Source organism: Meriones unguiculatus, chromosome 19 (genome assembly GCF_030254825.1).
Source record: "Meriones unguiculatus strain TT.TT164.6M chromosome 19, Bangor_MerUng_6.1, whole genome shotgun sequence".
In the NCBI taxonomy this organism is placed as follows: domain Eukaryota; kingdom Metazoa; phylum Chordata; class Mammalia; order Rodentia; family Muridae; genus Meriones; species Meriones unguiculatus.
Window position 1 is genome coordinate 45,425,097 of NC_083366.1, and position 24,208 is coordinate 45,449,304.

The window sequence follows — 24,208 nt, forward strand, 5'->3', positions numbered from 1 at the left end:
CTGCCAAGAATATCAGAAGAACTTGTCTCCCTTTCCTTTTCCCGTACACTATTTCAACACTCCATCAACAAACACAGCTCAACTTTTCCTTTCCACAGTTTTGGAGATTGCAAGGAAAGCTCTGCCCTATCCTCGATAGTCTCTGAAAAATGAAAACACTTCACGCTGCAAAATGCAGTGTCAGGCCCTGAGAGTTCCTTTCCTGGAGCTGTGTCCACTTACAATCAGAAAAGGACAGAGGTGAAAGGGTATGTCATGTGCATGCTACAGAAATGCAAGGTCTAGCAAAGATACCTACAACTAGGAAACCATGGTTAAAATCTCCTTACCTAGACACAGACTGACCTGGATATCATAGAAGGGTGAACACAAGCTCAAAACAAAACAACAAACAAACCCAGAGATAGCTCAAGAATCGTCCTAAGTTCAGGTCCCTTGGGGCTTAAGAACTGAAGTTCCAAAGCATTCACTCATAAGACAGGTAAGGGCCTGCAAAGGCCTGCAGGGGCTCATTTCTTCCCAGTTGAATCTCAAACCAAAGGCAAGCCTTCACCAGAAGTTTCTATCCATGACTGCAGCTGGGTGGGGATGGGGGTGAGGGGGTCTTTAAACCCTGCTCCAGCCTCCCCCTCCAACAAAATCCCAAATTTCCTGGAGTCATGCAAGTGCTTCAGATGCCCAGTCAAGAGCTGAGGAAGGCACCTCTGAAAAGAGGCCCTTACAAAGCTGGTCTCCTCACCAAATCCTCACAGATCTTTCACTCCATTGTCTTTTCTGTCCCAGAATTTCATGCTCACCAGTTCTGCCCCCAGCCCCCAGATAGGCTTCATAAGGTGAAAGCAGGCTGAGTTTCTAGCTCTAGAGCTGGAGACTGAAGCTGGCTTGGTATGGATGCCTGAAGGCAACGGAAGGCTGGAGCCATCCGGGTAATATGAAACACAGCATCTTAAGAATATGAAGCAGCGCTTCAGGATGTACTGTCATGTTAAACACAACGACAACTGCAAGATAGGATGAGCAGAGAATTTTAATTGAACAACTGTATACCAGTGGTTTGCTTAATTCCTCCATCTTGAGAATCATCTGGAAGGCATGTTACAACATCCCACAGCCAGAATACCTGAGTCACTAGGCAGGGGATGGGCCTAATTATCTTCATTTTTTAAATTAACATCTGCATATCTAGCAGCTCACCCATGATGTGATTGGCTGCTGGTCGTTCTGTGGTCAACTGCTTTGGATTTAGCCCTCTGGCTATGTTTGGACACCTGAACACTGGCTGCGTGTTACATAGGAAGGCCTTAGTTATGACTGCTACTACTCCAGGTGGTACTTAGGTTTACAAAAAAAACAAAAACAAAAACAAACAAACAAAAAAAAAACACTGTTCCCATCTTTAAGAGAGACTCATAAGGGAAAACTGAAGGAAGTTCAAAGCACTGCAGTTAGAATTGGCAAGGGCCAAAGAGAATGGCCTGCTTCCTCGGAGATAACCTTTAGCCTAAAATTAGGGCTTAATGAATGTTAATTAAATAGTGAATATTTTATATCACCATAAGGTACACATATGAAAAATAAAAGTTAAGCTGTTATGAAAGAAACAAAAACAATAGATAGGCCAAGCAAAAGCAAGGCACAGGCTGCAGTCACTCACTCACACACACACACACACACACACACACACACACACACACACACACAGTCAGTAAGATCGCTCATGTAGAAATCCTCCCCATCCAGGAAAAACCTCTTACCTGAACATTCTGGGTGCGGAGGCCTCTTCAGTCACCTCAGAGTACCACGGGAGAAAGAAAAACTGAGTCATACTCCAGAAGAGGACACTCAAACACACAATAGGGTGAGTCTCACACATATTTTTGTTTGCGTGCAAAAGTCCCTAAAGGACCTAACACCATCCTGGCAGAGCCACACCAGAGAGACTCAAGGACCAAGTCTCCAGATTCTGGAGCAAAGCTGGAAGCCTTCAGCAAGAATGGGCACAGCTCCAGTCTGGCCGTTCCGTCTAAAACATGGCCTGCCGGACATGCAGCCATCCCTAGCCTCGACTTCATGATCTGCAGAGTAACTCTCAATCCTAAAAAGACTTTACTACGCTTGGGAAATTACTAATCCTGGGGTGCCATGGGGGGTGCGGGGAGGGTGGTACCATGGTGTGTATGGGGGGTGGAGGTTGCACACAGCACCAATTTGTGTGTGATGTACACTAGTGATATTTTTTAATGTGTGTGGGAGTGTTGCCTGCATTATGTATGTGTAGCACTTAATGCCTGATGGCCACAGAGACCGGAACAGAAAGAGTCGGACTCCCTTGGAACTGAAGTTTCAGATAGCTGTGCGCTGCCACGTGGGTGCTGGAAACTGAACCAGAGTCTTCTGGAAGAGCAGCCAGTATTCTTTACGACTGGAACCATCATCCCTCCAGCCATTACCTTAGTGATTTATGTAGCTTATTTCATTTAGACTTTGAAACGATTTTGTAAAACTAGTTGACACCAGGGCTGTGTCAGCTGGTGCAAGTCATGGAAGATGAGAATTTACATTCCATTCCCAGCAGCTAGTTAAAAGCTGGGCATGGCAGCATCCTCTCGTGATCTCCGTGCTGAGGAGGCAGAGGCAGGCCGGTCCCTGTACTTAGTAGGCCTGCTAGCTTAGACTACTTGGTGAGTTCCAGGAGAATCAGGCACCCTGCCTCAAAAACTGAGGAAGATAGTGCTGAAACTTGATACCTGACGCTGACCTCTGGCCTATACAACTTAGCACTGCCCGCAACAGAAGACTGGAGAGCCGGGAGCGGAGGATGTGAGAGAAACTGCCCCTGTCACAGAAGTGGCAACGGCAGTCACAGATCAAAACCCCAGCTGCTGACCTTCAGAGGAGAACTTCATAACAGCACCATGTGCCAAAACCCTGGGTACCATTCTACCACTGTTGTCACATCAAAACCCCAATGAACACTGACTCTAAGACTTAAAAAGAAATGCAAGATTATATCAAAAGGTTTGTTTTCAATGCCCAGGCTTATCTTTTTAAAACTGGCATTTTATGAGTATATGTTTGATTACAAAATAATTACTCGATGGGGTAGAGAACAAAATTAAGTAATAACGCTTTTATACAGGCTTGGATATGCATGTTTAGAATCCCAGAATTAGAGAGGTAGAAGCAGGGTGAGTTCAAGGTTATCCTTAGGAATCAAGAGAGTCTGAGGCTAGCCTGGGCTACTAAAAAAAAAAAAGTAAACAAAAATTCTATTCTACTTAAAAGGTGTATTTGTCTTTCCCTGATATCCCCCATTAAATACAACGCATAGTTCATAACAGCAGGGTTTTTTGTTTGTTTGTTTGTTATTGTTTGACACAGAAGAGAACTTGGAAGAGTTCTGTTATCCTTTACTTTTTTTTTTTTTTTTTTTTTTTTTTTTTTTTTTTTTTTTTTTTTTTTTTAGTAGCTACACCAGAAAGTACTTATTTTCTAAAAACCTGATTCTAAAGAGCAAAGTTCTTGGCAATTCAGGCAGATTCAGCTATATCAGACCGGCTTCTTTTTGTTTTGCAGGAGAAATAATTGTCTAAAGACTAGAAATGCACAGCCTTCCTCCCAGGCCAGGGCAGTGGTGAATCTTCACTAGAAGAACACACTTTGGAAAGCAACCATCAAGATCTCTAGGGCTCAAGGTCATCTTTCTCTGCATCCTGGGCCTTGTGTAATTGGCAAAGCTCACTTGTCCCGTGAACCAGGCAGCAAGAAAACCATTTGAAAGATCAGCAGTCCTATCCAGGATACACCTGCTCTGGCTCCCTCCAGGTTTCAAACAATTCAGCATTATCAGCCTCCCCGATTAAGGACAATTAATATTCTGAGATGCAGAAAACAAGCTTCGGGTAAATAAAATGGTTGCTAGCGCTACGCACAGCAGAAAATACCAACTGTGCACATGGTAGCAGCTTCCCAACTTCCCACTGACCTTGGGGTGCTAATGAGACAGCTCTGCAGAGACTGCATGAAAAAGCAGCCCACACTTAGCTGGTCCACACACACATTCGCTCTTCTCCCTCGCCACAGCAGGAGGGCTTCACTAATTGGGATGTGCAAGAGCCTTGGCCTGAAATGCGCTGCCCTCGAGCACACCTCAGGAGCATGCTGAGCGACGCACACGCGCACTGCACTCAAGTGTAGACATGTGTGCATGCACACTCACACATAAGCATATACGCAAACACACATGCATACAAATACAAGTGCACACACTCTCACACACATTCTCCACACCCACTTTCCTTGTTTTGTTTTGTTTTTTCCCCTGCCCCAATGCTCAGGTGGCTATAATAAACATAGCTTTTGAAATTAAAGGAAATGTGTCTGTGATGAATTTGGAGGAAAATAAAACAGGTGGAGATGGTTTTTGTAAGCATAAACCTCTCCCCAATAAGCTTGGTGGTAATGACCACAGACAAAAACAACAAAGGCTCCTGGTGAAAGGAGCCCCTCTAATCACATTAGCTTGCAGTTCTAAAGGAAGATGGTTGCTCCGAATCTCCCTTTATACATAGCAACTTCAAAAAAAATCCCTATTTTCTTAGGACATCTTTATGGAGGAAAGCCTGCATGTCTTTGAAGGCGCACACAAAACAAACAAGAGTCTTTACAAGACCTCCCTGACCACCCAGGGAGAATCAAATAGTATTTTTTTCCTCCAGTAGGCCACCCCAGGATACCAGGAATAAAGAGGAAGGGAGGAATTCATCAAGTAACCAGGATGTGCTTTTCAAGTGTGGCTATCAGACTGTTTTAATCTAAATATTATGCTATAGTTTTCACTAGCAAAGCCCTCAAAAAAAACCCAAAAAACTACTGATCCGTTTATTGGACAGACGTTGTTTTGAAATCACAGGAAAGCAGGTTAAAATCTAGGCAACGGCAGAGGGGAGGGAGATGAAGGAGTTTTCTTTTTCCAATCCTGAGAATGGAGCAGAGGCTTTTTAACAGTGCACATTGGCAGAGTCGGGGAGGGACGAGCAGGGGCCACTGAGTCTCTTAGCACAGAGCCTTGGATGAACTGTTCAGTGGCTTCGATGATGGCAGCATGGGGGAGTGGAGTTGCAACAGCACCACAGGGAGAGCGAGGAGCACACAGAGCGTGTCAGAATCTTCAAGAAGACTTATGAGTTGGACATACTCTCACACGGGCTCCTCTGCTCAGACTCTCCATTTAAACTAAATGAAAACTGAAGAAGGGGCCTCTCTAACCAACCAAAGATGTCTTCCTCTGGCCAGTCCCTATGGTGGCCATTTGAATGACCATGTTCCCTCCTACCCTCAACCTACAGTTCAAGTAAAGGACACCTTCCTTGAGCCAGTTTACTGATAGTTGTGTGTGTGTGTGTGTGTGTGTGTGTGTATACATGTACATGTTCATGCAGGGGAGTGAGTGTACATACCCCTGTACCCCAGATGTCATTCCTAAGGCGCTGTCTGCCTTAGTTTTTTACATAGAATCTCTCACTGGACTAGGACTTGCCACTTAAACTAGGCTGAAAGGCCACCAAGCTCTACCTGCTGCCTTTCCCTACCCAGTACTGAGATTAAGAGCACAACCCAAAATACCCAGCTTTTTACATGGGTGCTGGTTGGAGCTTGGACTCAGATCCTCGTGCAGAGTTGTCATTTTACCAACTAAGCCATCTCCCGGCCCCATAATAATCATTTTGTTTGTTTGTTTGTTTCTCTATGTAATCCTGGCTCTCCTGGAGTTTGTTCTGTAGACCAGGCTGGCCTAGAACTCACAGAGATCTGCCTTCCAAGTGCTGGGATTAATGCTATTTGCCACCACCATTCTGAGCACAATGGCCTTTTCTCTCCCTGAAATGATCTGCTGACCTCATCTGTCTACTGACTATTTCTAAGAAGAGCTAATTTCCTGCCTCAGTTTCTCATCTGGTGATGCCAATATGAAAGTGAACAACGTTCACTATTGTATATGCTAGGTGAACTGAGGATGTGGATCAGTGGACCCTGCTGACGGGTGTCAGTTGACTCCGAGAGCAAAGATCTCGCTGAAGCCTTTCTTAATATCTACAGCTGAAAATGTACACTGGAAAGTATCTCAGGAGTTTTAACTAATATGATCCCTTAAATATTCCAAGCACAAAAGAGAGAGATACTGGCACCGCAGTGATGGTACATTCCTTTAATCCCAGCACACAGAAGGCAGAGAGTTCAAGTCCAGTCAGGCCTGGTCTACAGAGTGAGTTCCAGCACAGTCATGGCTACACACACATGGAAACCCTGTCACTAAAAACAACAACAACAACAACAATAAAAAAGCCAACAACAACAACAACAAAAAGAAAGCAGAAAAGAGAAAGCCAAAATAACCATACTAACACACTGATAATAACAGAAATGTTCCTTCAGGATGAACTTCAATGGCTCCATCAGCAAGTGGGATAAAAGATTGGTGAATGGGATGGATAGATAGATGAATGGAAACATCAACAAATAGAAAAGACAAAGGGATATACAGGCAGATGAATTGTCAACCAGCTAAATGACCAAGGTGACATCAGCAATCCAACCCCTGGCTGATAAAATAAAATACTGGCCTGCTACATAAGAGCTACCCCATCCCTCATGCTTTCATATACAAAAGAGAAGAAAAAAAATTAAAAAGAAGGTATCATTCCTTTTAATTTTTTAATAAAATTCAGATCAGGAAAACCTATCATGTAAAGTAAAAGAATTCGAAATAGTATTCCTTTTCAACCCCGGGATTTCTTCATTCATTCAAAGTCCAATTGTGGTTAAAGCCTTTTCATAGAAACAGCAGCTAGCCTGCACCTTGTGCCACAGGTGTGCCTGAGTGACAATAACACATGCCAATCACAGGCTCGTCACCCCGGGAAGCGTACAGACGGACCATTCTTGTGAAGAGCTCCCGGCTCAATGTCAACTCTTGCTCCTCTCCTCCAGTCTGTCACCTCCATCTGTCCCTACATTTATTCAGAGAAGTGCAGCACCACCACTAACAGCCCCATCACAGAAATAATGAGCAGAATTAGAGAAAGGCAGATTGCAAAGCGGTTGGCAGACACTTAGAATGGAAGGCTCTGGATAAGGGGACCCGTTTCCCCTGCTCTCTGAGGTGCAGGGATGATACACATGTTTGCGATGGGGAGGGACTTCAAACTAGGACCTGAAGCATCCGGATTATTTCCTAGGATGGCCCTCGTAAAGGGCCACAAGACTCACAGGTACAGCTTAGAGACACATTCTGTCTGTCACCTTGTTGTCTCAAGTCCCCAAACGCCCACCTCAGGGTTGGGGAGATGGCTACATTGATGAAGTGTCTGTCACATAAGCGTGAGAACCAAAATTTAAAACCCCAGCACCCATGTAAAAGGCTGAGTGTAGATGTGCATACTTGCAGTCCTGACCCTAAGGAAACAGGTGCACTCCTGAAGCTCCTGGCCAGCCAGTGTAGCTGAATGGATAAGCTCCAAGAGTAAGGTGGAGTTTGGCTGAGGAAGGCACCTAACATTGCCCTCTGGTTCTACACACACACAATAACGTGCCTGTAATACACACACGTGGCTGTGCATCTCATATGTATATGACGCAAATACACACACACACCACAGGGACACAAAATCGCATAGAACACCTGCCTTTCTCCACACCTCTTAGAGCTATAAACGCCACTGAAAACATGATCTGTGTAGTATGTCAAATAGAAAATGAATGGCGTTGGATCATAGCCAGAGCCAGAGAGATGCTATGAGAAGCTGATTCACAGCAAGGCCCCTACCGCTGAACTGCCACAGCAGTGTTCTCATTACTCACAATCTTAGTCGCCAGCAGTCTGAATAGACTACACTTGGAGCCCTTCAAGGAAAAAAAAAAAAAAAAACAAACAAACAACCAAAAACCAAAAAACTACTACACTCCTATAACTTTTGTTATCACATATTGTGATTGTCCTACCTTATTATGTTATGCTTGTTGTTGGTCGTTTGCTGCCTAATTTATCAGTATTATGGTAGATTATACAAAGGGTCAGAAATCACAGAGTTCTTAAAATGTATCGTATGCAATGTGGGAGGGTACAGTGTTCTTCAGCCACCCCTCCCCCATAGAAGTCCAGCCTCTTGTCATCTGTATCAAGCTACAACATGAGTATTGGAAGAAATCATGAGCCTTGTCTGTAGCAAACTCCTTCTAGATGAAGAAAATGATGGTTCAAATGGTCCGTCCTCAGAGCTCACTCGTGGCCACCCCACTTAAAACAGCCCTCCTACCACAGCTCTGCCTCCACACTGGGCATTCTTTCCTTATATTTATTGTTCCCTGACATTAAATTTTATCTCATTGCCGTTAGTTTGCAGTTTCTTTGCCCTAATGTTATGTTTCTCTAGTGTTGGGGTTATCTTTGCTCTACCTGTGCATTCTCGAGACCTAGAACTGTAACTCATATAGATAGGTAGTTAGTAATTACTCAAAAAGTGAGTGGGGCTGGAGAGATGGCTAAGAGCAGTTAAGAGCACCGTCTGCTCTTCCACAGGACCTGGGTTCAGTTCCCAGCACGGACATGGCAGTTCACAGCTGTCTGTAACTACATTCTCAAGGGATCTGACACTCTCACAGCAATGCCCATAAAATTCAATAAATTCCTCTTTAAAAAAGTAACCGACATGCACTTCCTATATCAGAAGTCTATTAGCGTGTTCCCATCTTCAGCTGAAACAATGTTTTGTCTACCCCAGCACCACAGAACAGTTGCCCCTTGGTATCCATAAGGGACTGATTCTAGCACCTTTACATGACAAGTTCAGGTCCCGGCTTTTCTAAATGATAGAGCGTGTGCATAGAACCCCCACTGCCATCTTCCCATATCCTTTAAATCTCTGGACCATGAAGGGTCCCGAACATACCATAGGCGCCATGTGAATAGCTGATGGCTTCCATTGTTTAGGGACGACAATGGGAAACTCAGATGCTCAAGGCAGACATCATTCATTGTCTACACTTGGTTGGACCTACAGGCACAGAAGGCACCACGTTGATCTTGGCCTCTGTCCTGCTAGCTGAGGTGACTAAGGGGGAGGGGGGGTTCTGAGTGATTTTTTTGAAGCTGGCACACCCAGCAGTGCAGGCAGGATTGGGAAAAGCATGTGAACGACATGGAAGCTGGGAAAGACATATTCCTGACAGAACTGTGCAGCTTTGTACTCAAAGGTAAAGACACCGCTTGGGAACAAAAGGGCCCAGGCGGAAGGCTATCAGCCAGAGCTATCAGGTGACAAACAACTACTCGAGGTCCTAAGGGTCCCCCTGCCACAAATAGTTTAAGACAAAGTTAAGATTACCCTGAGAAAGATTGCACTGGATATAGGGATGAAACCTAGGTCAGAATTGCTCATGGAATTCTGGGCTGGTCAACATGAGAAATAAAAAGTTCTCACTGAACACATGAAGAGTTGAAGGTAGTAAAAAGAAAAAAAAAAAAAAAAACATCCGTGCAACAAGTGTCTTCAGCTGTTTTCTGATGCTGGGACTCTGCACCACAGTCTGGGGAATGTATGAAAAAAGACATTTATTTGACTCACAACTATGAAGGCTAGAAATTGCAGAGCACTTGCTGAGGGCCCACTGTTGCATCAGATACTGGCACAGAGCCTGGCATGACAGTATAGAGCAGGCTAATAATTGAGTCCTTCCTTCCTCTTCCTCTTCCTCTTCTAAAGCCACTAATGCATCATGGGAACCCACCCTTTAACCTTGGCTAATCCTAATGACCTCCGAAGGCTCCACGTCTGAATTCCATTAACACATGAATTTGGGGGTTACATTTTCCCGTTAAGTAACTTATTGGGTGACACATGCAAACAATAACAAGGGTATTCAAACCCCTTTTAAAGCATAATCTAGTATCTCCTTTCTCCCTCCATTTAGAAATCATCTCGTCTGCACAGACCACACTGAGGTTCATCACCAACTAAGCAATGTGCAGTAGCAACCTCAGCTTTTCAGATTTGTTGGCAATGAGTGAACTTTCAGTTCAGTTCCAAAATCGTACTTGAGCTAAAGCCTTTACTGCCCATGCTACTTAGTGTAAAGGGGAGTTCCCAGAGGGACGAGGCATCTTCCACTGAACTCTCTCTAAGGCTGGTTAGCCGATTAGACCTCGAATCAGTTGCGGAAGTAGAGATGAAGCACATCCCGAATACAACAACAATCTGTCTTGGGTCATGTTTAGCCCCCTCCAATAGCTGTTTATTGCCCACATCTCTATTGAATCTATCACCCTCATTTTGCTATAAGCCACTTGCCTGATACACCTACCGATGTCATTGACAAGTGTCTTGATTTAGGACTTTCTTGGTTCTGTTACTATAGAACACTAAGACTTCTGCCGCACTAGTTCATAAAATTGGGGGTAACCTGAATATGTGTCCCCAGGTTATGAGTACTCACATTTGGTTCCAGAATGAAATTTCTCATCTCCTTTCAGGGTTCTATTCTCACCTTTTCCCCCCAAACGAAGACATTTTTTTCTCAGCAAGAAGACAGTAAATAGATACAGTATAAGTAACAAGGAACAACACTGCTAAAGGTTACATACATTCTCTAGATGGGAATGTTGCATTTAAGCAATGGTCTATTATCTTTATAAGGCCATGCACTATGAACATTGCAGAATATTTTTGTAGACAGGCCTGGGAGTGCACAGCTATAATCCCAGCACCCAGGAGATAGAGGCAGGAGGATTAGGATGCCAAGGTCATCTTTGTCTGTGTAGCACATAGCTTGCCAGTCTGAGCTACATGAGACCTTGTCTCACGAAACAAATATGTTCTTCCCCTCTCTAGGCAAGCTTCAGCTTGGCCCTGTGTGAGAATCTGAAGCAATCCCACCTCCCCGAACAGTTTTCAGTTACAGGAAGGAAAAGAGGGAGGTGAGAACTGTGTAGAAGAAACAGACTGAGTAATGGAAGGAAGCAAGGGAGCCAAGCAGAGGGGAAAGAGGCGGGAGGAGGGAGATAAGCAGACTAGGAGACTTCTGCCACAAATGATATTTGTGCTCTGTTCACAGTGACTGTCTCAGACACCTTCTAACCTTGAATGTCTCCTAACAGAGGGCCAGGACACAAATGGCAGATGATGGCAGCCATTTTTTTTTCCTTTTTCTTAAACCACAGCAGCAGCAGCTGGCAGAATATGTCCACCCATTCATCTTTCCCTTCTGCGTCCAGTAGCTCTCCTCCTATCTGTCACAGGCCAGAAGTCCCCCTGCTCCCCAGGGCAATTCCCAAACTTCCATTCTTCATTCGGCAGCAGCAGCAACAAAGACATTTATGAGGGCCTGTCAACATGTGCCCCTCTGTGAGACATTGTACAAACCCAGGCCATGAGACTGGATTTCATCTTTAAGGAGCTTCCCAACAAGATTATTGTTTGATTTTATAAATTTGACCATCAGAAGGGCTCAGGGTACATGGCCTGTAAACAGCAGGTCTGTGGCTCTGGGTACAAAGGGAGACATGTATAATAAGCCATCATAAATCACAGCGGAGTCCTTTCACACTCCAACGCTGTCTGTGGTGAAGGCAGGAAGTGGATTTCTAAGCCTAGGAGTCCAGCTCTTTGGAGGAATGCCTTCCATGTTCCCGTTTCATTTAGTGTTATTTTACTTATTTGGTGGCCCTCCCACAGCCTGAAATAGTATGTTCTCATTATAGACACAGTAAACATAGATCAATAACTATCTGAACCACATGCCAAGTGATTATTTCCTGGGATAATTGGGCCAACACATCCTTCCTTACAGGACACTGTTCAAGTGCAAAGAACATTAACTGCAGATTAGGAACTAAAGCGGGGTCCATATATATTTATCCTGATAAATAAATAAGAAGTTAATTTTACTCTAAGAGAGATCCATCTCCATGTTTTAAAAATGCAATCAGCTTTATGATTATTGTAGTGTAGAAAAATGAAAATATCTGAGGATTTCTTAGGGGGAAGTTCAAATGGCAGAAGAATGTTTGAAATTTTCAGTCTTCCTGAAGATCAGAAAGCCTTGCAGGCTAATCCGTTCTCCCTCAACAAAGGGCATCTGCAAGGCGTCATCCCCTGAAAAGAATCATTCTGACAGACCTAATGTATTCTTTTCAGAAAAGCCTGTTCAGAGGACTCCACAGAAAACGCATCACTAGCCACGGGACGGAGCCCATCTAAACCATCCCAGCCCTTTATAAATAGGTGAGGCCAAAGCATGATCGTCAATATATTCCAGATATCATATTGAGCTAGGAAATAGGCACGATAACCCTGAATGGCATATACTTTTCACACTCCCTTGGCAGACCAGTATTAGAACTAATATCTGAATAAGAGTTGCCACAGTTTCAAAGAATATCTCCCAGGAAAGTCACTTGGAATCCTGCTAGGTAAAAATTTAAATTGAGAAATTCTAAATTGTACCAGTGATATAATTGCAAACAGTTACCTCAATAACAGGCATAACCGCAGCACATCATTGTAACAAGGCATCTGTCCTCAGAAACTCGGTGTGTTTTGTAAACATTTTCTCATGCTGGGATAATATGGTGAGAAAATTAGAATATAAGGAATGTTAATAACTTGTCTCAGGTCACTGGTCATCTTGAGTGATAGACGGGGATGTAAATTCCTGATTCTATCCCACTGATCTAACACATTAAGCACATGGCTTTCAATTAATAATCTGGGGAAATCTATTTCAGGGCATTACTCAGGAGACCTTTTATTGGCTATTCTATCACTCCTGGGTTTGCTCTTTTTTTTTTATTCCATTCCTGCCTACCCTTCTATCAATGAAGATGAAGAATAACCATTTCCACAAATGGTCTCCCTGCCATGATCCTCCCTCTCCTCTATATTTTTCAGGCATGAAATTGACAGAACAAACAAACAAAAAAACCCACAAACATTGGTCCCTCCTCTCCTTCCCTAGCATGGGAAGCAAGAAAGCTCTCTGGAGCCTATCAATGCATTTAAAGTTCTCTTTTCATCAATCTCTTTTTTCTCAGTCTTCTAAGTCTTCATATGTGTTTTGTGGGAGTGTGAACATATATACATATACACAGGTACCTATGTATATGTGTTGCACGTGTGTGCACACCAGAGGCTGGATCCCTTCCTCGATCTTTTTCCATCTTATCTTGTTTGAGACAGTCTCTCACTGAGCTTGGAGCACACTGATTTGGCTATGCTGCATTACCTAGGTGAGCCCGATGGCTCTTCACATCCCTACCTCCCAAGAGCCACTATGCCTGGCTTTTACATGTGTGGTGAGGATTTGAACCAGGCCCTCATACTTGCCAGACAAACACTTTACTGACCGAGCCATCTCTCCTGCCTCCTCAATACGTTCCGTTAACGAGAGAGAGATTTAAATATTTTTTCTATATGTGAAACCCTGTTCGTGTTTGGTGGGGCTGGGGGTTGCTTGAAGAGGCCAGAAGGGAGCACCTGAATAGTCCTGAAAAATTGGAGTTACAGAAGGTTGGGACCGGCCATGCTGGCCAACGAGGGAGTCTGAAAAAGCAGTCGGCACTCTCAACTTCTTACCCACCTCTCCAGTTCAGCCCCAGCACACTCTTGATACACAAGGATCTCCTGCTCCCATTCCTCTTCCTTATTTTAATTGTCCCTTCATAGGCAGCATCCATACTCTCTACATGCCTTTGAACCTTAAACACATACTCAAATGATTAAGATACGCACTGCTGAAGGGAACTTCATGTGCCGTTCAGTCCAAACCTGCCACCCCATCTGTACAGACAGCTGAAAGAGCCGCACTGTTCCTCTTCCTGACTAGAGAGCTCTCATCTATTTGAGCAGGACTGGACACCTTGCAAGGTGGTATTTCATTCACTGTGCATTTTCTGTTACATGTATTTACGTATCTGTTGCATGGATGAACGTGCTGTACATGTTCACACGTGAACAAGTCAGAGAACAACCTGTAGGCTGCAGTGCCGTCCTTCCACCAATGGGTCCTGGGAGTGCGTCTTCAGGGTGAGCAAGGAGTGCCCCTACCTCCTGAGCTATCTCTCAAGTCCTACATAATGAAGTTTAGATTTGGTTTAGATAGATTTCTTAATCCGAATATATCTGACTCAGTTTCCCAACAGGGAACTGGACTGGGGGCCCAACAGGAGACTGGAGATGTAGGCCAGTGGGCAGAAGGTTTGCCAAGACTTCAAGAGGGCCTGGATTTGGTTCCCAGCCCTGCATAAGTCTGGCGTAATGGCACACACTTATGATCCCAGCACTTTTATGGTAGAAGCATAAAGGCGGAAGGTCATAAATACAGGACCTTTAAAGGAAAAAAAAAAAAAAAAAAAAAACACTATTATTTTGTCAATATCAGTATGCCAATAAAGCATCAAAAACTACACTGCAGGTTGGGCACATAGTAGGGCTCCCCAAAAATATGTGGTGTCGGTATGGCAAAGCCATGGCTTAGAGGTTGTGCTCTAAAACTGACAAACCTTACCTGAAGAGGAAGTTTATCTTTCTGTCTGTTTATCCCCACAGAGTCTAAACAGGCAGTCAGGCTAGAAAACTAAGCACAAATAAACTGTTCCAAGCAGGTCCGGAGGTGGGAGGAGGGTCTTGGAATTCGTCCTCCTGTCAGAGTTATTCAGCCCAGACCCTCATCACTCAAGTTATAAACACAATTAAACGGCGCTGCATGGTTTTATTTAAACCAGGGTTTATTTTCAGATTAGACTTTAACATTTAATAAATTTCCCATCAAAATATGGTAAAAACGAACAGTGTTTTTATTTCAAGTACCAAAGTCAAGCTGTGTTAGTGAAACAGGCTCTAGCCATTATTCAGTCCCAAGGAAAGGTCAAGACTCTTGGATTCCCCTAATCCTCTTTCTGAGGCTGGCATTCCTGGGAATTCTGGAAATTTACATATTCTTTCTTGACCACAAAGCTGTCACAGGGCCCCAGCCAAACTCTTGTCACTGGCCTCCAGATTCAAGCTGATTTATGTATGTGGCGCTGAGCTGAGAATTCACCTTGGAGGCTTTGTGGTGGCAACCCTCCCATGGAAATTAGAGCAGCCCTTTTCTTTCCTGGAGGTGAGGCCTTCCTATTTCTCCTCCTTTCTCACCTCTGCTGCTGCAAGCCTGTAAATTTAAAACTCGACACATTAAGGAAAAGCCGGCTCAGGCCCCTCTGGATTCAATCCATTTTTAAGTGTGCTCTCAGAGCTTGGCCACTTTACAGATGTTGGAGGAATGAAATATGAGGAGAGACGGGGAAGTCTGACACAAACAGAGAAGCAAATCTGTGGAATGAGAGATTCCGAGGAGAAATATTAAGTCAGGGTACATCACATAAACTAACCAGACCAACAGTGCACCTCAGGAGAGCAGGCAGCCTCTCTGTCCAGTCTGAAGGTGAAACAGTTAACGGGAACTTGCAACTGGAGGCAAGAAAAGCTTGCATGGGAAAAGGCACGCTAAGGGCTTTAAGGCTGTTCTCTCCATCTTTATATTCATTTTGCCTACCCTGACCATGCAAGGATGCACAAGGAAGGGTGAGCTTACATGAAATGTAAACATAAACTCATTACAAAACAAACTCAATTCTCTTTTCCTACCTCTATGAATCCAAGCCAAAATTAAATAAATAAATAAAGGGAGGAGGTCATTTTGAAGTAAACCCCCAAGACAAAGACACAGCATGTCTAAGTCAAATTTTCAAAGAAGAGCTTCATCTTCAGGGACAAGCCAGCCATCTGGTTCCATGCCACAAACCATCACCTCCATGCAGGCCTATTCCATATCAGCAGCCAAGATTCTTCTGTGTCACTAAGCCACGGGTTTGGCCAATCCTGGGGGATTTTCATTCTATAGTAGTAACTCTGACAATAGGAAGGACAGGCGGCTTGGAGACAAGAAACTTGTTTACCTCACACTAATATAAGCAAAGGAATAAAAAAATAAAGGCAGCGCTCCACTCTAATCTATACTAACTTCTTAAAAAATTAATAATAATAATCAAAGGATGAAGCCAGCTAGATGCCTGACAACCCATGCCTACATGGTAGAAGAGAAAACTGTCTCTAACAAATTGTCCTCTGACCTCTGACCTCTATGTAAGAAAAAAAATCTTTATTAAATTAGAGAAGTCTACGGTTTGGGCCATCGATAGTGTTCTTGCCTATCAAGAATGAGGCCCTGAGTTCCCATCCCAGCATAACAGAGAACCAACCAACAAAAATAAAAATAGCAAAGAAGACATTTGAAAGAAATTAAAATAATGCCATTAATATCTAATAATGGGCAATATACTCATAGGCACTCAATAAATTATCATTGAATAAGCAACTGGTTTCTTTAATAACATCAAAATTAGCCTTTTAAAAAAAGTAAAGAATAAACTGAACTCTTCTCTCTCCTGCATTAGGAAAATGAGAAGAAAAAAAATCAAATATTACTACCTAAGCCTCCCAGAAGACCATGACCCAAAGGAATGAGCAAGAGAAACATCTGATGATTCCCAACATTTAGGCCAAGTTCCCTGTCAAGTAACTGATGCTCTCAGACTCTGCACCAGCCCTGTGAATGGAGGTTGGCTCAGAAAGCCAAGAGGCAATCATGTGAGCTCAGAATGGTGACACCATGTGACAACCAGACACCCACCATAAAGTTCTACAGAAACAGCTTGAAGGTAGACGAAACGAGAAAAGCGCTCTTGACCAGCTGCCTTAGCGAAACAGAATCCATGGCTCTGTTTGGATAAGCAGAAAACAATTCTCAAGTAGTCTCCACTCTTAGCAAGGCTAGGCCTGGCTCTGCCTTCTCATCTTCCATTCTGTTTGCTGATCTCTGACTACAGGCACGGTTAATGCTTCTCCATTCCTTCCAGGAGCCTTGCTATTTCACAGGTGTGTCCAGAGCAGTATCATTTTACATGTAGAGAAGAAAAAAAAAAAACTATTTTGAATTGCTTGGCTACAAATAGTGGAAATATCTGCGCTTGGCTGAGTCCTTTATAGTTTTCTCAGGTTCCTCTACTTAAGAGAAATTAAAATTTTATCTTCTCATTGACCCATTTTAATTTTTCTTTTAAGAAAGAGAGTCATGCCATATAAGGTTGCATGGTGCTGTCCAATGCTGTCACACACACAAGGATACCAAATAGTCTGGGCATAAAAGCATCAGGCTTTGCCTGCAAAGTCTTGAACAAAAAAAGCCCCCTGCCACCAAGATAACTCAAACAGTAAAGAGTGACTATGCATAGCTCTGGAAAGTTTTATTTCTTAGATTACAAAAGTGACTTGCTCTTTGTAAACAAGACATTAAACAGTGTATTTCCTTTTCTAAAATGCTTCATTTAATTGTCCAATATATCCATTCTGTTACAACACTTTTCATCATTTGTTTTAACTTTGAAACCAAAAATAAAGACATATTATTCTTGTTGCACTCCATGGTAATATCTACCTAGATTTTGGGTGGGTGGGTGGTTGAAATATTTGATCCTTGTAGGTATAATTTGAAAAAAAAAAAAAGCATCATATGCCATCAAGTGTCATATAGGACAAAGTTTCAGTGATGGGCCAAATTTGCAGTGAGCATTTTACCACACAGCGGAGGCATGTAGAATGACAGACTACTTAGGCTTGTGTAAGCACACACTGGCATTTATACAACAAAAATGACTTCTCAAACCATTTCTCCAGCTAAGTGATAGAAGCTGTATGAGACAGAGCAGTGCAACAGGGCCTTTAGAATGCTTGGAAGGAAACAAGTATTTCTTATAAAACTCTAACAAAAGACCACATCTTACAGAAAAGGTACCCTCAGTTCTAAAATAGCCAAAGAACAAAACAGCAAACTGTGTCTTGGTGTCCTGTGGGAGGCTTCCTCAGACCTCCACAGCAGCTCAGCATGTTCTACTCATGGTACTGAGTAACAGGCCTGGGAGAGCTGGACCCTATGAGGAGCAGTTTTGAGCAAAGAGCAGACTCCAAGGACTGAAGCTGCACAAAGAAGAAAGCCAATGGGTGAAGGCAGCTTCCCCCTTGAAGGCAGCGTCTTGATTGAGCTGCAGAAGAATTCTTTGCAGGGCTTCCTCAGCCAGCTGAACCTGCTTAGCACAGGTAGCTCCATTGCCTTACAAAACAACCTTCCCGCTCTCTACTTACCCTGCTAATAAAAATGACAAGTCAGAAGATCTGGTTCACTCTCCTACCCCATCCTACCCCATTTCCACCTTTCTGTACTATCATTCTTGGGCCACTTTCTCATTTGAATTAATTTTCAAAATTCACAAGCAGTTCTTTTGCCAAGAATAAAGAACCAAGAATCAAGTCATACCTCTCCCCAGAGATTTAAAATAGTCTGAGGCCCCTCGCCCAAAGGAACAATAAGAGTAACAAAGAATGCGTGGTTCTGTGCATTTCTATAGCAGGACCTTAAAGCAATTCCAAGAATAAAAGCAAAATAAATAACCTGTAAGCAGGTGCTCTGAGTCAGGGTTAGAAGGAAAATGGACAGAAAGTATCATTATCCCTCCACATCCATCACAACTGCAGTGCTCAGGACAAGTTGTCCTGGAAGTAGCAAGGGTGTTTCTTAGCAGCAAAGGCACCGGCTACCAACAGATACAATATTTACAGTTTGCATATAGCTCCCAGTTTTGCCCTCTTTACTGGGCAACAATTCTGAGACACTTGTTCTTCCTTATCAGAACAATAGCCCGCCATCTGAACAGCTAAAACACGCTCCTGTGCCAATATCTGAGGAATAAATTATGTTGAATGGTTTTACACTAGGCTTCTGCCAGCATTACCAGCACCAGTGATCGCTGCTCTATTTTCTTAGGGGCATACACACACAGGGTTTCAGAATGCCTCCCTGGCTATCTTGGAATTCTCTATACAGCAACCTCTGCCTCCCAACTGCGGGATAAAAATCATGAACCACCATACCCAGGGGTGTTTTCTTTTTTAATTTTTAAAAATTTGTTTTTTTATTAATTACAGTTTATTCATTTTGTATCCCAGCTGTAGCCCCCTCCCTCATCCCCTTGCAATCCCACCCTCCTGCCCTCTTCTCCTCCCATGCCCCTCCCCTAGTCTACTGGGAGGTGAGGTCTTCCTCCACTTCAATTTGACCCTAGCCTATCAGGTCTCATCAGGACTGGTTGCATTGTCTTCCTCTGTGGACTGGCAAGGCTGCTTCCCCCAGGGAGAGGTGATCAGAGAGCCTGTCACTGAGTTCATGCCACAGACAGCTCCTGTATCCCTTACTAGAGGAACTCACTTGGAGACTGAGTCTATGAGCTATATCTGAGCTGGGGTTTTAGGTCCTCTCCATGCATGGTCCTTGGTTGGGGAATCAGTCTCTGCAGGGCCCCCAGGGCTCAGTGTTTTGTTTTGTTTTGTTTTGTTTTGTTTTGTGTTTTCGTTTTTGTTTTTGGTTTTTTTGTTTTTTGTTTTGGTTTGGTTTGGTTTGGTTTTTTTGGCTCTGTTGGTCTCCTTTTGGAGCTCCTGTATCCTCCAGGTCTTTCTATCAACCCCTTCTTTCATAAGATTCCCTGCACTCTGCCCAAAGTTTGCCCACTCAGCCTCTGCTTCAATACCTCGATCAGTAAAGTCTAAGAGGTGTTTTGTTTTAAAGATGTTTTTTCCATTTTAGTTTTGGATTGTTTGTTTGTTGGTTTGTTTGTTTTGTGACATGGTTTCTCTACATAAGCCTGGCTGTCCTGGAACCCATTATGTAGACTAGACTGGCCTCAAAATTCACCTGCCTCAGCCTCCTGAGTGCTGGGATTAAAATCATCTTCCACCATGCCCAGGAAAAGGTTTAATTTTCATTTTTATTAGGGAGGGGAGGCACACATGATATCCGCATACACGTGTATGCGGATATCTGTGGAAGTCAAAAGGGGGCCCTTTGCTGTGGGTGCTGGGAACCAGATCCTGTTTGTCTCAAGTGTAGCAAACACTCTTCTAGCTGTCTTAGCTGCTGAGATGTCTCTCCAGCCCCGAGGATTTTCTTTTAAACCAAAACCTTTTCTACACTAAACTCTGCTTCTTAATAAATTAGTAGCTACACTAGCTGTTCTGAATCTTGCTCATCTTTGGTGGATTAGCTTAAGTTATACTTTATTCCCTGACAGAACCTTCATCCTGATCACTCTATCTGAGGAATTCTTACTTATACTGGCCTGGCAAGCACTTTAATATCTAACTGTCTCCCCAGCCTTTATCCATAACTTCAGTGCTTTTGATACTCAAGAATGCTCTCCCAATTTGCCTGTGGCCCCCTTGTTCTTAGAAGGAGCAGGGTTGACTTGCCTCCTTCCTTTTTCTCCTTTACCATATACCAGGCAATCAGCCAAACCTTCTTGAATGAATGGGTGAACGAAACCAATGATCACAAGGCATGGCATTTGAAAACAAGCTTTGGAACCAGCCACCCATGTGTTAAGGTGATTTTCCCTCAGAGGCTCCGAAGGCTTCTTGAGCCATCCAGATAATTGAAAGGAGAGAGAGAGAGAGAGAGAGAGAGAGAGAGAGAGAGAGACTTGAGTGTTAGAAAAGCAATAAACACAAAAGAGCAGCTTCATGTTGCACTCAGTATCTTCAGAAACACGACTTCATCAAATATGATCCAGTCGTGAAAATACTGTAGGATGAGCTTTTGGTCAGAATTCCATAACTGGAGGTTAATACAGCCCAGGCACACGAGGACATATTTTGGTTGTCCTTGGCCTGTGTAAAGCTATTGTGTTCCAGTGTGTATCAGTGAGGTGTTTCTAGGTGAGCTTCAATAAAGACGCCCTCAGCCATACATCGAGTGGAAGACATCCAGGTGGCCAAGAGCTCAGTGAACAGCAATAGCAATTTCCCCACGACAACCACCCTTGGCTACATGCAAGCCTATCTGTTCACCCACATACAACGTGTCCCTGACCAACATTTTATACATGTCACAAGGTGGAAACCAGGGAGAAGTAACCAGAATGCCGGAGCGCGCGAGCCTTCTACTTTGCGGCTGGGCTTGTGCACACAAGTACCACCCCTCCCCCAGTAACAGATGGTCAAAGTAATCAAAGCCTGCTGTAATATAAAACCAAAAAAAAAAAAAAATCAACCCAGATATGCTCCAAGAGACAGAAAGACAGCTAACAGGCCTAAAATTGGGGGAGTATTCTGCATGACTAGTTTATTTATTGTGGGCGAAATAGGTATTATTCGAGCTGGTCTCAAAATCTCTCTTGGGGAGGGAACTGTCTTCGTTTAGGAAAAATATCTTTATGAGCTGTTTGAGAGCAAGGGGAGGCAGGAGAGAAAGGAGACCCCTTACAGGCCAGCCTCTTGTAATGGTATGGAAATTTGAGAACAAAGGGGAGGGGGGATGCGAGAGAAAAAGAGCAGGCAATTTGCAAAGCCATGTCTGGGGATGAAAAATAGCCCTTAAGACAAGGAGAGCAGGGACGTTTGCTCTGCCATTTTAAATTATTTTTAGTCCTGGGATTCTCGTTTTTGATAAATGTGGGTAAAATCTCTGCACCCATAATATGTGGTGTGATTTTGGCTTTTTATGAAGATTGTAGAAAGGAGCCTGGGGTCTGTGTTTGAGTGTATGCAACACGGTGAGCAGGGGACTAGTAGGAGGGATAAGAAGACACACTGGGAAGAAGAGGGCACAATGGAGACATGGTCAGCCAACCCTGGGAAGACAAAGGATTCTTGACATAGGATGGTAAGATTTTGGACTTTCCAAAAAAAATGTATGAAATGAGCGTGTAAAGAAACCTAGGCTAAATCCTGAGAGGTTCACAGCTACATTCTGAGGCACGGTGTGACAACAAAATACACAGAGGTGGTATGAAATGGGCTTGGCTAAACCTATGAAGACACGTGTGCTTATCATATGTATAAGAATCCATATCATAAAAATGAAAATACCTTTAGTTCTGTGAACCTGTTTTTCAGAATCTTCCCCCCACCCCCTTAGATCCTCACAGTGAAAAATCCCAGAGGCCAGATGTGTCTTTTCTTTGTGTGTGGTCACAAATCAAGCAGACCCTGACCCAGTTATCAGAGATCTATTTTAGAAAGAAAGGTCAGTGGTAGCAAGCCTGCTTAGCGTATACCAATTCTGGGTTTAAGACCCAGTACCACAAAATAATTTTTTATTTGATTATAGTAATATCAAGGATGTGGTATTTTCATAAAACTACAAATTAGTAATGAAGTAGCTCTCACACATATAACAGGTAGCCTAGAACAGCTCATGTAATTATAAAATTGTTCTTTAAAACCTGTCTATCTGCGTTGTTTTTTAGGTCCTTGGAGCTGTACTGACTATTCTCGGTATAAACTGTTATTTCGTGGCACGTGGGTGACTCTTGGCTATTGGTTGGATAAACACAGTGCCACAGTTTCCTATGTCACCCATGATCCCAAGTTATATCCCTCACACACCTGAGACTGCAAAGTCTGGGGTCCTTTATCTATTCACCAACTTTCGTGTTCTGGTGTTAGTATGGGCTGGTGGCTTTCTTCCTGAGATTTGGAATGAAGGGACAAATTAATTGAGATTTTTTTTTTACCAGAACTAAATTACAGTGTTTGTGTAGCTCTTAACCAGAGTAAGGTACTTGTTAATATCTGTGCTATTAGCATTCCCTTCACAAAAAAAAGAACTTTTGTCAAATGAGTCAATTACCTGATCCCATTAAGTTCGACCACAGCTGATGGTATCAAAAGCTGGCAGGAAAATGGTTAAAATCTCTACTTCTGCCCTTAATTACGTTTAAATTAATTTTAGCATGCAGACTGAGTGTGCTCACAGAGCTATGGAATAAACAACTGTTCTAAGAACCACTAATTCCTAATTGACGTAGTAGCTTATAATTGTATTTTCATAGTGTTTAGTAAAAACATTCAGCTTGTCAAAAGAAAAAAAAAAAACCTAAAGGCTCACAATATAAGACTTATGATCAAAGAAATCAGCTGAGATCTATTTGTAACACATTTTTCCTTTCTGAAAAAAGGAGTGGAAAATCCACTCTTCCTCTCGCTTGGCTAACACAATGGCAACTTTTTAAAGCTTTGGTACGTGTGCAAAGTTGTACAAAAGAGCAAAGCCTAGTCTTTGTGGCAACGTGCTCCTCCTCAGAAAATATGTCCCAGCTCTCACCAGAAAGACTCAGGATCATAGATAGCACTTTGAAAATGTGTCTCAGAGAGCCGGCATTGCGCTGAATCCAGAGCGCGAACACACACACAAACGGAAGCTCTCCTAGAAAGCAAAAGAAATAAATTACTTTCCTCAACAAAAATAATAAATGAGAACTGTAGAACACAGTTACATTGAAAATAGTAGCCGTGGGCAGGAAAAATGATGAGATAGAGAGAGTGCCGCCTCATTAAAAATTCCAAGGATATTGGAAAAGGCAAATTCAGTTTGCCCACCTTCAGCAAATATGCTGAAGGACATTTGATGGATATAACATGCAAAAATATGTTCTATGAAACTTAAAAGTCGACATATTCTGGCATCCTTGGTCTGAGACGTAAAATCCACCTACTATATTGTAAGTTTTATGTGGGTCACTAAGTACAGACTCCTAACTATGGGTGAATTAGGCACCAGATGCTCAAAGCAGCAGTTTCAGTGACCAACATCCCAAATGGCAGGAACGTAGATCACCTTTGCATATGCCCCATTCCTGAGTGGTCCGCGCAACTCCAGGCCATTCTAAAACCATCCCATCAACACTGAAAATAATCAGAGACCCTGAAAGCTCTTCTCACCTAGCCCTATGTATTCCAGAAGAGGCAGGTTGGTCAGGCCTGGTCAAAAGATCCAAAGCTCTCTAGATTCAAAAACTTCTAAAGCGTCAACACGATGCTGCAGATCCTGAGGAATGGGAGATGGTCAGGATGTAGGCACACAAACACCACTGTAAAAATAAAAAGTCTCAGGCTACATGAATAACCTATGTATAGAACATGAGTGAATTCCAGGACTGGACTTGTGTCCTACCTCCACAACATCTCACAATGTGCACGTATGTAAAGGTTTCAAAAATCAAAAAACTTCATGGTGTGAAACATCTGATTTCCCCACGCTTTTCAGATGAAGGGTGCTCGGCCTGTGT

General features: G+C 43.2%; 1 long non-coding RNA gene across 12 annotated transcripts in view; it reads right to left on the reverse strand.

Annotated features, from left to right (window-relative positions):
• The window catches only part of LOC132649337 (uncharacterized), a 414,614-nt gene that overhangs the window by 307,159 nt on the left and 83,247 nt on the right, over positions 1-24,208 (reverse strand). Inside the window, exon 3 of one of the 12 annotated variants that reach the window (XR_009587760.1) lies at positions 23,245-23,346. The exons of the other annotated variants lie outside the window; for them this stretch is intronic. This is a non-coding gene — a long non-coding RNA (uncharacterized LOC132649337). The remainder of the gene's footprint in view (positions 1-23,244; positions 23,347-24,208) is intronic. 12 annotated transcript variants of the gene reach the window in all.